Genomic DNA, 12,344 nt, shown 5'->3' with positions numbered 1-12,344 from the left:
CTTTAAGAAGAGGAAGAAGAAAGAGGGGGAAGGGGAGGGGGAAGAAGCCAGGGTGGGGAAGGGGGAAGGAGGAAGGTAGGGGAGAGGACAAAAATATGAACAATAAAATGGCAATAAATACATATCTATCAACAATTGAATCTAAAATCAGAATAAATCCAATGAACAAAACAAACTGATGATTAAAATAGAATCAGAGGAAACATAAAACGGACTGACGAATCTCAGAGGGAAGGGGGGTTTGGATGGAATGAGATTAACCAAAGATTTTATATGCATACTAGAGGCCTGGTGCACAAAATTGGTAGGGTCCCTAGGTCTGGCCAGCGATCAGGGCCGATCTGTGGGGTGATCGGCGGGGCAATCAGGGGGCCCCTGCTGGCACCCGCTTGCCGGCCCCGCCCCCTGTTGCCACCGCCGACCAGCCCCGCCCCCCACCTCTGGTCACCTCCCTCTGCGGGGCAATTCGGGGGCCCCGCTGGCACCCACCTTGGCTGGCCTGGAGCCTGCAAGCTGGGGGAAGCTCCTGTGTTGAGTGTCTGCCCCCTGATGGTCAGTGTGCATCATAGCTATTGGTTGTTCCACCGGTGGTTTCGCCATTCGGTCGATTTGCATATTAGGTGTTTATTATATTGGATATGCATTACCTATGGATACAGACAATAGGATGGTGGAGTCCTGGGGCGAGGCAGGAACCTGGTGGAGGGAGGCAATGGGGGAAAAAAGAGGGACATTTGTAATACTCTCAAAAATAAAGTTTTTAAAAATAAAAAAAAAATTAAAAAAGGTTTTATATTTCTTAACATTAAAAAAAAAAAATTGGATTTGAGTAGTCATACCCAGAGATGCTGTCTGCTAAGGAGCAAGAACTAGGGAACTGACTAGGGTTCTAATTAGAGCCCCTCTATGGTCCTTTTATAGAAAGTGGTAAACTCAGGCCACTGGTTATGAAAACAGTGAAAAGAAGGGAAGGGAAGAATTCAGGAGGAAGCAAGGAGGCAACTGCCAATGATGCAAATCTTTGTTCTGAAGTCAGTGTGGTGCCCAGTTTAAGCTCATTTTCATTGAGAACTAATGCCCATTTCCAATTTTGGAACTGAATGGCCAACTTGTATGTTTTTGTTAACCTGGGAGATTTGCTTTAACCACATTGTGGGCATTGGGAAGGTAAAAAAACAGGAATAGAAAATTAAAAGATATCCATATAACCCCCACTTTCAGTGGGTAGCTGTCATCATATAATGTCATGAAAGCTCCCTGATGAGCTGGCAGGGGTGGGAAAGGTGCTTCTTTACTTACAGTCCTGATGGTGACTCATTTCTGTAAACTTAAGGAAAACTAAATTGGCAATGGCATGCATCACTGATGCACTAACTGCCCTTCTTTCAGAATATTCATTCCACCGGATTTTTTTGTTAATTGCCCATTTCTAGCCTAGATTCCTGGATCCCTCTGCAATTTATATTTTTTCATCTGGAAGAGGATTTTTATTTTGATTCCTTGCTTTGGGTCTCACGATTAGTTCCTACAAATGTTATAGTGACTCATTCAGAAAACAGGCTTTGTGACTCCTGCTGACCACAGTTCCTGCGACTAGGGTCTCTGAGTCCTCTTTCACTATGACTTCCTCCAGCTATCGCCAGTCATGAGCTCCTCGTCCTTCATGGGCCTGGTTGGTGGCACCATGCACTTCGGAGCTGGAGGTGCCTACTGTGTGCCCAGCAGCCTCAGGGGCTTAGGCGGCCATGGTGTCTTGGTGTCCTCCACTTGCTTCGTGTCCTCATCTGATTCTGCGAGCTAGGGAGGTGGATATGTGGGCACCCTGGCTGGGTCCGATAGGCTTCTGGTGGGCAATGAGAAGGTGGCCAGGCAGAACCTCAACCACTTCATGGCCTCCTACCTGGAGAAAGTGCGTGCTCTGGAGGCAGCCAACCGCGACCTGGAGATGAAGATCCATAACTGGTACCAGAAGCAGGGGCCCAGGCCCACCACTACTACCAGACCATGGAGGTGCCATGGGACAAGATTCTTGGTGCCACCATTGAGAACTCCAAGATTGTCCTGTGGGTCAGCAGTGCCCATCTGGCTGAGGATGACTTCCGAACCAAATTTTGAGACAGAGCAGGCCCTGCCTGTGCCTGAACGTGGAGGCTGACATCAATGGCCTGGGCAAGCCTGGACAAGCTGACCCTTTCTAGAGCTGGTCTGGAGATGCAGATTGAAGGCCTGAAGGAAGAACTGGCCTACCTGAAGCAGAACCATGAGGAGATCAGTGCTTTGAGGGGCCAGGTGGGCGGCCAGGTCTGTGTGGAGGTGGATTCCACGACCTGGCCACGATCCTAATGACATGAGAAGCAGTATGAGGTTGTCCAAACTCCTCAGTCTGGCTGGTGAACCAGACTTCAGCATCCTTCCAGCCAGACCGAGGAGCTGAACCGGGAGGTCGCTGGCCACACGGAACAACTGCAGATTAGCAAAATGGAGGTCACTGACCTGCACCTCACCCTCCTTGGTCTGAAGATCAAGCTGCAGTCTCAGCTCAGCATAAAGCAGCCCTGGAAGACACACTGGCAGAACCGGAGGCTCGCTTTGGAGCCCAGTTGGCACTGATCAGCAGTATCAAGTCCAGCTGTGTGACATTAGTGCTGACACTGAGTGGCAGAACTTGGAGTACCAGAATCTCATGGCATCAAGATGGGGCTGCAGCAGGAGATCACCACCAAGGCAGCCTGCTCCAGGGCCAGGATGCCTACTACAGCAACCTGAGCCCAGCAGCCTCCCAGGCTTCCTCCTTCCAGCAGGGGAGTGGATGCTCCTGGGTAGGGGCATGAGAGGGGAGGGACCTTTACCTCTGGCTGTTCCTCTGACCTGTCAATGTTATTTTATGGCCCAAGTTGGGGGGGGGGGGGGGCGGGGAGGGTGGCAAAAGGCTGTGTTATGGACTTTTGGAAATGTTTAATAGTTTATATCTGCTTACTTTTGTTCAAAAATATCCCCCCCCCCCCCAAAATAGATTAAGAAAATAATTTCTGCATTGGCTGGGTGGTTCAGTTGGTTAGAGCGTCATCCTGATGCGCCAAGGTTGTGGGTTTGATCCCTAGTGAGGGCACATACAAGAATCAACCAATGAATGCATAAATAAGTGGGACAAAAAATCACTGTTTCTCTCTCAAGAGCCTTACTCTAAACTGATAAATAAAATTTTTAAAAAAGGAATTTTTCTTTATTATATTTTTTCTAGTATTTTCTCTCTGCTCACGTGTTAAGTGACACCACTTTTTATTGTAGACCTGGAAGGCTTGACTAATACAAAATTTCAGTCACTTGAAACCTTACTTTCAGTGTTCAAAAGTATTGAGTTCATCTGCTTCACGTCTTTACTTCAACGCATCTTCTCACTGAGGTCTGTTCCTGGTCACCTTATTTAAAATTGGAAGCCCCGCTCCTCTACTGCTTACTGTGTTTTATTTTTCACTATAACACTTACCACTACCCTACTCTTTAAAAAAATATTTCTAAATTGATTTCAGAAAGGAAGGGAGGGGGCGAGAGAAACATCAATGATTAGAGATAATCATTGATCAGCTGCCTCCTGCACACCCCTGACTGGAGATCGAGCCCACAACCCGGGCATGTGCCCTTGACCAGAATTGAACCTGGGACCCTTCAGTTCACAGGCCAACATTGAGCCAAACCAGCTAGGGCACTAACTGTATTTTTTAATCTTATTTTTTGTCCCCCACCTCTACCCCCACCCCAGTACACTAAACCCCATGAGAGCCAGGGCTTTGCCTGCTGCATTCTCTTGTGCAAAGGAAGGGTACAATCAAGATTCCCAGTGTGGAGACTGCCGGACTTAGGCCACAGGACTCTAGGCCTGGAACTTGGTCTGGACAGCTGGTCTCGGGGGCAGGGAGGAAGGTGATTGTGGTGGGTGGTGAAAGTGAGCATTGCACAGACCTTAGAAGAAGGGTGGCAGGCCTGGCCCTTTGCACTAGTGGCTACAGCAACTGGGTCACCGTGGGCTGCTATCTTGACAGGAACAGGTGGAGGCAGAGCGTGGGATCAAACTTATTTAAGAATAGAGAAATGAGTTGGCATGAGGCCTTCAGTTCACCAAGTTCACCAAGTTGAGAGCTGTGTATACAGAGACTCTTCCTTCATCGCCTCTTGTAGTGATTTGTCGAATCACTTTAACACAAAGATGAACCTTTATGTTAGTGTCATGAGAGCAGGACTATACCTGTCTTGTTCCCCACTATTTCTTCAACACCCAGAAGAGTTCCTGGCTCCTATTAGTTGTTGGTGAAATTCTAACTGAGTGAGTGAATGAAATCCTATGTTGAGTGCTACATTTTCAAAGTGCATATTTTATGCCAGTCCGGTAAGTAATTTAAATACACTTAACAAAACCAGTGGTTCTCAGCCTGGGCATGACTCTTAAGGAATATTTGGAGCTACTGGTATCTAGAGAGGAGGAGAGGTTTGGGGGTGCTGCTAAACATCCTACAATGCACAGAACAGCCTCCACAACAAAGAATTATCTAGCCTAAAATGTTAATAGTGCCAACCTGAGAAAGCCTATACTAACCAATCTTGTTGATGTTCATATTAACCATCATAATTAATGTCAATAGTTAAAGAAAATCCTTTGTTTACCAACCACTTTCATTGGTATAGAACTTTAAGACCCTTTATCTTTTTTTAAAAAATATATATGTTTTTATTTATTTTAGAGAGAGGAAGGAAGAGGGAGAGAAAGATAGAGACATCAATGATGAGAGAGAATCATCGATTGGTTGCTTCCTGCATGCCCCCTACTGGGGATGGAGCCCACAACTCAGGCATGTGCTGTGACTGGGAATTGAACTGTGACCTTCTGGTTCACAGGTCGACAATCAACCACTGAGGCACACTGGCAGAGCATAAACATTTTTTATGACAAGGATGTAATTGTAAATGTTCATTACTGAAATGGGTGATGTCATATTTTTTTTCTATTTATCATGTCAGGTTAGACAATTCCTGTTAATATCTAAAACAGGGGTCCTCAAACTTTTTAATCAGGGGGCCAGTTCACTGTCCCTCAGACCGTTGGAGGGCCGGATTATAGTTTAAAAAAAAACTATGAACAAATTCCTATGCACACAGTGGCGGCAAAAACACCCGGCGGGCCGGATAAATGTTTTCGGCGGGCTGCATGTGGCCCGCGGGCCGTAGTTTGAGGACCCCTGATCTAAAAGGTACACACTCTTGTAACTCCTTCCCTCCAGAGCCCTTCTAATTTCTTTCCTAATCTGTGGCTGTTTATCTGCTGTGAGCAATGGAAAAATTAAAAGCAAGCTTAAGGAAATTGCTAAGTGAAGGCTAACATGAGTAAAGTACAGAGTTTTCAACATTATTTTAAGAGCAGATAACATTTTTCTTTTTCGACTTGGTCTGATGTCCTAATGGTTACTACTGTTATCCCAATGTTATTAGATGTTATGTATTTCCAAGCCATTTCTATAAAGCAAGTGAGAATTTAATGTCTTCCAAGATGAGAAGAAATGCCCCAAGGACCACTACTGCATAGTCCTACCTGCATCACTGGAGAGCAATAACACCCTGAAAAAAGTCATTTTCACCATGGAAAGGAACATGTATGTGATACGTAGATAATACAGTGAAATGATGTGCAATAGTAGAATTGTGTGTCTAGAAAAGATATTTCACTTTTGCTGAAAATGAAGAGACCTGGTGAAATGCAAAACATCCAAAAGAGTAAAAGGTATCTCGCTTTCTCTGAAAATAAAGACACTGGTCACATACAATATGTCCAAAAGGCTAACAGGGAATTTATACAACATGTTAATATAAGTTCACTTTGCTATGGATGAATCTAGAGCTTATTATGCTAAGTGAAATAAGTCAGTCAAAAAAAGAAAAATACCATATGATTTCATATGTGGAATCTAAAGAACAATATAAATGAACAAAACAGAAATAGACTCAAAGATACAGAGAAGAGACTGATGGTTGCCAGGGAGGTGGGGTGTTGTGAGACTGGGTGATAAAGGTTAAGGCATTGAGAAATGTAGATTTGTAGTTACAGAATAGTCAGTGGTAATATAAAGTACAGCATAGGGGCCTGGTGGGCTGGCATGGCTCACTCTGTTGAGCGTAGTCCCATGCACCAGAGGTCACGGTTCAGTTCCCCATCAGGTCACATGCCCGTGTTGTGGGCTTGACCCCCCAGGAGGGGGCATGCAGGAGGCAGCCAATTGATGTTCCTCACTGTCCCTTCCTCTCTCTCTAAAATCAATAAAAACATATTTAAAAATAATAATAAAGTACAGCATAGAGAATATAGTCAACAATATTGTAATAACTATGTATGGTGCCCGGTGGGTACTGGAACTATCAGAGGGAATATTTTGTAAAGTAGATGATTGTCAGACCACTATGCTATACACCTGAAACTAATACAAAATAATATTGAATGTAGACTGTTATTGAAAAATTAAAAAAAAAATAATTTTAAGTTCTCTTTACACGGTTTTTGGAGCAAATGCAAACATCTGAGAATGTGAAAACTGCTGGTTCTACTCAAATGAGTACACAGGCATCTGTCTAAAAGTTTTAGTACATTAGTTTTATTATCTGTCTTCAAAAGGGCTCAGGTCAATTCCAATTACCAGTTAAAATACACACAAATGCCGTGTGTGTGTGTGTGTGTGTGTGTGTGTGTGTGTGTGTGTAAATAACATTTGTTGCTAGCATTACTGAGTACTGAATATGTAAATGTACTAAGCTTTACATGCATTACTTAATCCTTCAGAACCTTACCACATACTTCCATTATCCTGATTTTATAAAGCAACCGACTTAGGGAGGTCATGAGACTCAACTCGCCCCAAGCCGTAAAGTCGTAGAGGCAGGGTTTTAACCTGGCCTGACTGATTCTGAGCCGGGTCTCTTAACCACGTTTACCACACTATCAAGGAGTGAAGCTGCTCTCCTCAGAACAAAAATTTTCTGTCATTCACCATTATATTTGTTTTTTAAAAATCTTATTCGCTACTCCATGACTTATATGCAGTACACAGACAAATTCTGTCAAAGCACCATGTGGTGCCTCGTCACATTGTGTAGATTTTTGAATTAGCATAAATTTGAACCCTGTTCACAAGTTAATCATATTCTACATGTCAGTTATCTTCAACAGTTTCAAGTTGTTCCCATTTTCCTAGCATAAGGCACTGAGAAGGTGAATAAGTTAATTACACCCATAAAGAACCCAGAGTGGGCCCAGATGCATAAAAATACTAATTCACATAAACGAAATGACCTTCCTGAAGACTACAGTGTGAGTAAAGCTTTCTTCTTCATAAAGGCCAGACCGTTTCACAGTAGCTAAGAAATGAATTTAGCCTAATAATTAGAATTATTTTCATGTGTGTGAATTTACCAGGAAGAGGGGAAACTATTTTAAATATTCCAGCTATAAAGAGTTATTTGTATTCAAACTGTTACTGCTCACCTGAGCCTCACTTTTTAGTCATAGGGTAACTAACTTTTTTGTGGCTAAGCAAGATCTAATGCAAGCTAACACAGTCCGAGTAAATTACTGAGGCTTAAGGTTCTCTTCCGTTTTAAAAGTGTAGACAGAAAGTTTCAGAGTGTAGTATTAATGAAAAGAGCTGGAAAGAGCTGGAGTGTGTGAGGAAACTTAGAAAAGAAAGGGAAAGGCTCAAGTTGTTATGTAGGTCAGGTTAAACATACCAGATAGCTAATCCCTTTGCTTTACTGAAGGTTTTCCCCCCTCGCACCCCACCCATGATAGAGATTTTTTAAAATGTAACTTTGTCTTAAAAAAAATTAAAAGTGATGTGAATAGCTAGTTATAATGAAAGGATACCTGTTACATAAAACAGATACATTTTTAGAGTTATAGTTAAAAGCACTTTTCAATTCAATCGTTTCTCAAAAGTACCAAGGAAACTTATTTAAAGGAATCCTATTTTAAAAAAAATAGAATCTGAGTCATGAAAAATTAAAGGATGTAAATGTATTAGCTGTAGGATGTTCAGCAGTGCCCCAGCCTCTCCTCCCTAAATACCAGTAGTTCCAGGCATTGCCAAAGATTTCTTGAGAGTCAACATATAGTGCTCCTTGCCTGTGTGAGAACTCATGTCTAGCAGAACTCCACTCTCATTCCTTTATTCCTTGGGTGTGTGCACCTAGCTTCCTGGTTATGGTAGTAGCCTGTTAGTCTAGGTAGGTAGATTTTTTAAAATTTATTTCTAAGGACAGAGAGGAGAGTGAATGTACTTGAAACTGTTGCTTTTTGGTAAGATAAAGGTGTAAATCACCCAGACATATCTCCAACTATTGTCTCTGCCTACTTCCAGTAGCATAAATGAAACCTCTGGATCAGTTCTTTGGATCACCTAAAGGAATTTTCTAATTTATGAGCAGTTTATGTTTATGATGAATTCCTCTGCCCTTCCTAGTTAAGCAAAGTTCATTGAACTGGCAACGCTGGGATCTGGTCACAGTGGCTCATTGCATTCCTGTCCTCAGCTATCCCTCAAACAAAAGCTGTATTTTCAGAGCTCCATCCTTTTTTGTAAGTTGTCCCATTTCTCAAAGTGTTTGCTTGTTGTTATGACTGAAGAAAACCTTATTCTAGGAGAACATAGTACTGGTAGTCATAAAAAAGCTGGGATGAAAATTAACGATACAACCTTCAAGTTCAATTTTTTATATTATGCTAACAGTGTTAGAAAAGGAACAGGGCTTATTTGAAAGGGCTTAACACCAAACTAAAGTAATAAATCGTAGATTAAAACAAAGTTGACACACTGACTTAAAAACACACACAAAACAGCTTTATTGAAATATAGTTCAGATACTATACAATTTCCCCATTTTAACAGGCAGGCTGGTTTCTGAGATGGAAAAACTTTGGATTGTTTCTATATAGTTCAATAGAACTTCAAGTTAGGCAAAGATTTTTGACAGAGGAATTTTCTCTCTTCAAAAGTGCTTAATTGTATCAAGATAAGACCTGAGGTGAGGATCAAACAGAGAATGGGTAGCATTCCTTCCGAATTCAGCAGAAAGTTTTGGGCAACTTTTACAGTACTCTGTCCTAAATTTGTAACGGTTTAAATGCTTTCTACCAAATTGTGTGACACATATCTGAAATGGTGATTGATAATGTAAATAGATTTGGTTGACTTATTGGAATATCACAAAAGCTTATTAGCAGATTGAGATAGAAGGACCATTGATGGGTAGGTTCCCATGCAAATCTAACATTTACCAGTTGAAGATTTTTGTGTGTGTTTGTAAATTGGCCTTGAAAAAATATGCGGCCAATGAAGTGTGAAGATGGCTCAAAGGTCCTTTGAAAGATAGGAAGGCTTGCACTTGCCATAATGAGATGTGCAATATTCATCATATGGCTCTTTGAAAGTAAGTTAATACTGAAAAAGCCTATATCAAGATTTTCTCTCTCTCTCTTTTTTTTCATTTTCTTTTGCTATTTCTGTGGTGTAAAATAGGGATTTAGGAAATGTGACCTTGGCTTACATAATTCTTACCCTCTGACCATTGCTTAGGAATGATTAGGTTGCAAACCGGGTTTGCCTCGAGTATAATGGCTTTTTATATGGGTAGGACTGCAGGAAACAACTCATGGTAGAATTATTGAATAAAATCTGTTGTTTCTGGACTCATAGATACAGAGAACAAACTAATGTTTGCTAGAGGGGAAGGGTACTAGGGGTCTGGGTGAAAAAGGTGAAGGAATTAAGAACTACAGATTGGCAATTACAAAATAGTCACAGGGATGTAAAGTACAGCATAGGAAATAAGTCAACAATATTGTAATAACTATGTATGGTGCCACACTTATGGGAGATCACTTCGTAAGTTATCTACATGTCTAACCACTATTCTCTACACCTGAAAATAATATAATATTGAATGTCAACTGTAGTTGGAAAAAAAAATCTGTTATTTCTGTGGGTGCTGAAATAGGCAGTCAGAAAATGTATTCGTTACATTTCATCAGTAGGTCTTAATGCATTAGTTTTTTGGGACTGGACTTACACATCCCATGTAAGCAATCATTTTTGAGAATGAGGCATACATTGATACTATGAGCTGTGAATAAGATACATATTTCCAAGAGTCTAACATTTCTTGGTTAAACACAGATTCGAAATAGCTCTGGTAAGGACCTCCTGCCTGTGTAACTTCCAGTTTTTCTAGAGAAGCCTAAACACTGGAATTCATTGTAAAATTTCTCAGTGGTTACAACTAATGAAAAAAAATGTTACTTTGTTTTGTGGATCAAACAGACCATGCCTATGGGCAGTATGTCCACATGCACTCTCTGGCCTAGGTAGTGTGAGGCCTGCTCCTGCCCTCAGGAGAGACATCAATGCTTGTGATACAAGCTGGGAAGTGATGTTCCCAGCATGTACAGGGTTGCTAAAGACCTGCAGCGGGGGCAACAAGGAAGAGTCCACAGGGGAAGAGGCCCTGACTGGGGCCCTGAAGGCGAGATTTAGAGGTGGGTCAAATGAAGCCTGAGGGACAAATAACAAGACCCTGAAAGCATTTGATGGTATCACTTGAGAAGGGGTGATATTAGGCAAAAAAGAGAGCTGTTAGGGCAGGAGGAGGGGAAGAGTGAGGGAGGGAATTTATCTCACCCACTGAACAAAGAAGTCAGCAGTCTTGGGACTTGTCAAGATAAAATCACCAGATGTTCTCATAAACTCTGGGAAAAGCCACAACAATGTATAAGGGGGACCTTGAAATGTAGTCTGTCTGGCAGGGGAAGCTTGAAACCTATAGGGGGGAAAAGCATAAAATCTTTGAACCCCCACCAGGTGGGACACCCAGATAAACTGAGTTGTCCACTTGTGCTTTATGCCAAGTGTATTATTAATAAATTTGTTTGTTTTGCTTTCTTTATTGTTGAAAGTATTACATATGTCTCCCCGGCCCCATTGACCCCTTCTAGCCAGACCCTACGCTCCACCCCAGGCCTTCACCACCCTATTGTCTGTGTCATGGGTTATGTGTATATGCATACAAGTTCTTTAGTTGATCTCTTAACACCACTCAACTACCCTAGCCTTTCCTCTGAGATTCGACAATCTGTTCCATGCTCCTATGTCTCTGGATCTATTTTGTTCATTAGATTCCACATATGAGTGAGATCATGCGATACTTGTCTTTCTCTGGCTTATTTCACTTAGCATAATACTCTTTAGGTCCCTCTATGCTGTCTCAAAGGATAAGAGATCCTTCTTTTTTTTTTCTTTCACTGCTGCATAGTATTCCATGTTGTAAATGTACCACAGCTTTTTTATCCACTCATCTGCTGATGGGCACTTGAGCTGTTTCCAGATCTTAGCTACTGTAAATTGCACTGCTATGAACACAGGGGTGCATGCATTCTTTCTGATTGGTGTTTCGGGTTTCTTGGGATATATTCCTAGAAGTGGGATAACTGGGTCAGATGGCAGTTGCTTGCTTTGTTTCAACACTGCTTTCTGTCAGTCATCTGAATTCTTTCTCCATATCTGACAAGAGCCAAGGAGGGAAGAGCCAGCTTCCTTTGACTTGGCTGGCTCTCCAGTAACACATATGTATCTATACACACTTACACTTCGCCTATGTTTCTAAAAATCATACAGAATCTTTCATACAGATATATCCAGTTCTAATCTGACACCATAGCATTCCAATTTTTGCCCTTGCCATATTTGCAACTTCCTTTCCTGGAAGTGAGAAACCTGGCTTCTATTATCCTTAATATACAGGGGCAGGCAAAAGTAGGTTTACAGTTGTTCATATGGAAAATGCAGGTTATGATTATTACAATAGCTTTATTAACTCTGTGCAGACTTTGTGTACTCACAACTGTAAACCTACTTTTTAAAAAAAATCTTCACCCAAGGATATGTTTTTTATTGATTTTTAGAGAGAGAGCAACATGCCTCCCATATGCACCCCAACCAGGGGATCGAATCCACAACCTAGGTATGTCTCCTGCCCAGGAATCAAACCCTTAGCCTTTTGGTGCATGGTATGATGCTCCAACCAATTGAGCAACCTGGCCAGGGCTATAAACCTACTTTTGCCCACCCCCACCCCTGTATTTATTTATTTGGTCAATCCTGCTGTACATAACTAATCTCTGTGCAGGTGCCCTCACACCACTTGGGTTCTGATACCTACTGTGCCGGGCTGACCCCCACATGCAGACACCCTCCTGACTCAGGCTGAGTTTGGTTCTAGTTTTGAGTGTGGCAAGTATGAAAGGACTGGTTTACTTC

The 12,344-nt window shown here is 42.1% G+C and overlaps 1 protein-coding gene and 1 pseudogene across 1 annotated transcript in view; both read left to right on the top strand.

Annotated features, from left to right (window-relative positions):
- FGD4 (FYVE, RhoGEF and PH domain containing 4) overlaps positions 1-12,344 on the top strand; it is a 220,422-nt gene that overhangs the window by 15,118 nt on the left and 192,960 nt on the right. The gene's annotated exons all lie outside the window — the stretch shown is intronic.
- LOC139006455 (keratin, type I cytoskeletal 19 pseudogene) lies at positions 1,620-2,831 on the top strand (annotated as a pseudogene).

The sequence above is a fragment of the Myotis yumanensis genome, unplaced genomic scaffold (genome assembly GCF_028538775.1).
Source record: "Myotis yumanensis isolate MYYU_CA2020_CCGP unplaced genomic scaffold, mMyoYum1.0.hap1 SCAF_3, whole genome shotgun sequence".
In the NCBI taxonomy this organism is placed as follows: Eukaryota; Metazoa; Chordata; class Mammalia; order Chiroptera; family Vespertilionidae; genus Myotis; species Myotis yumanensis.
This window is presented reverse-complemented; position numbering and strand designations above follow the sequence as displayed.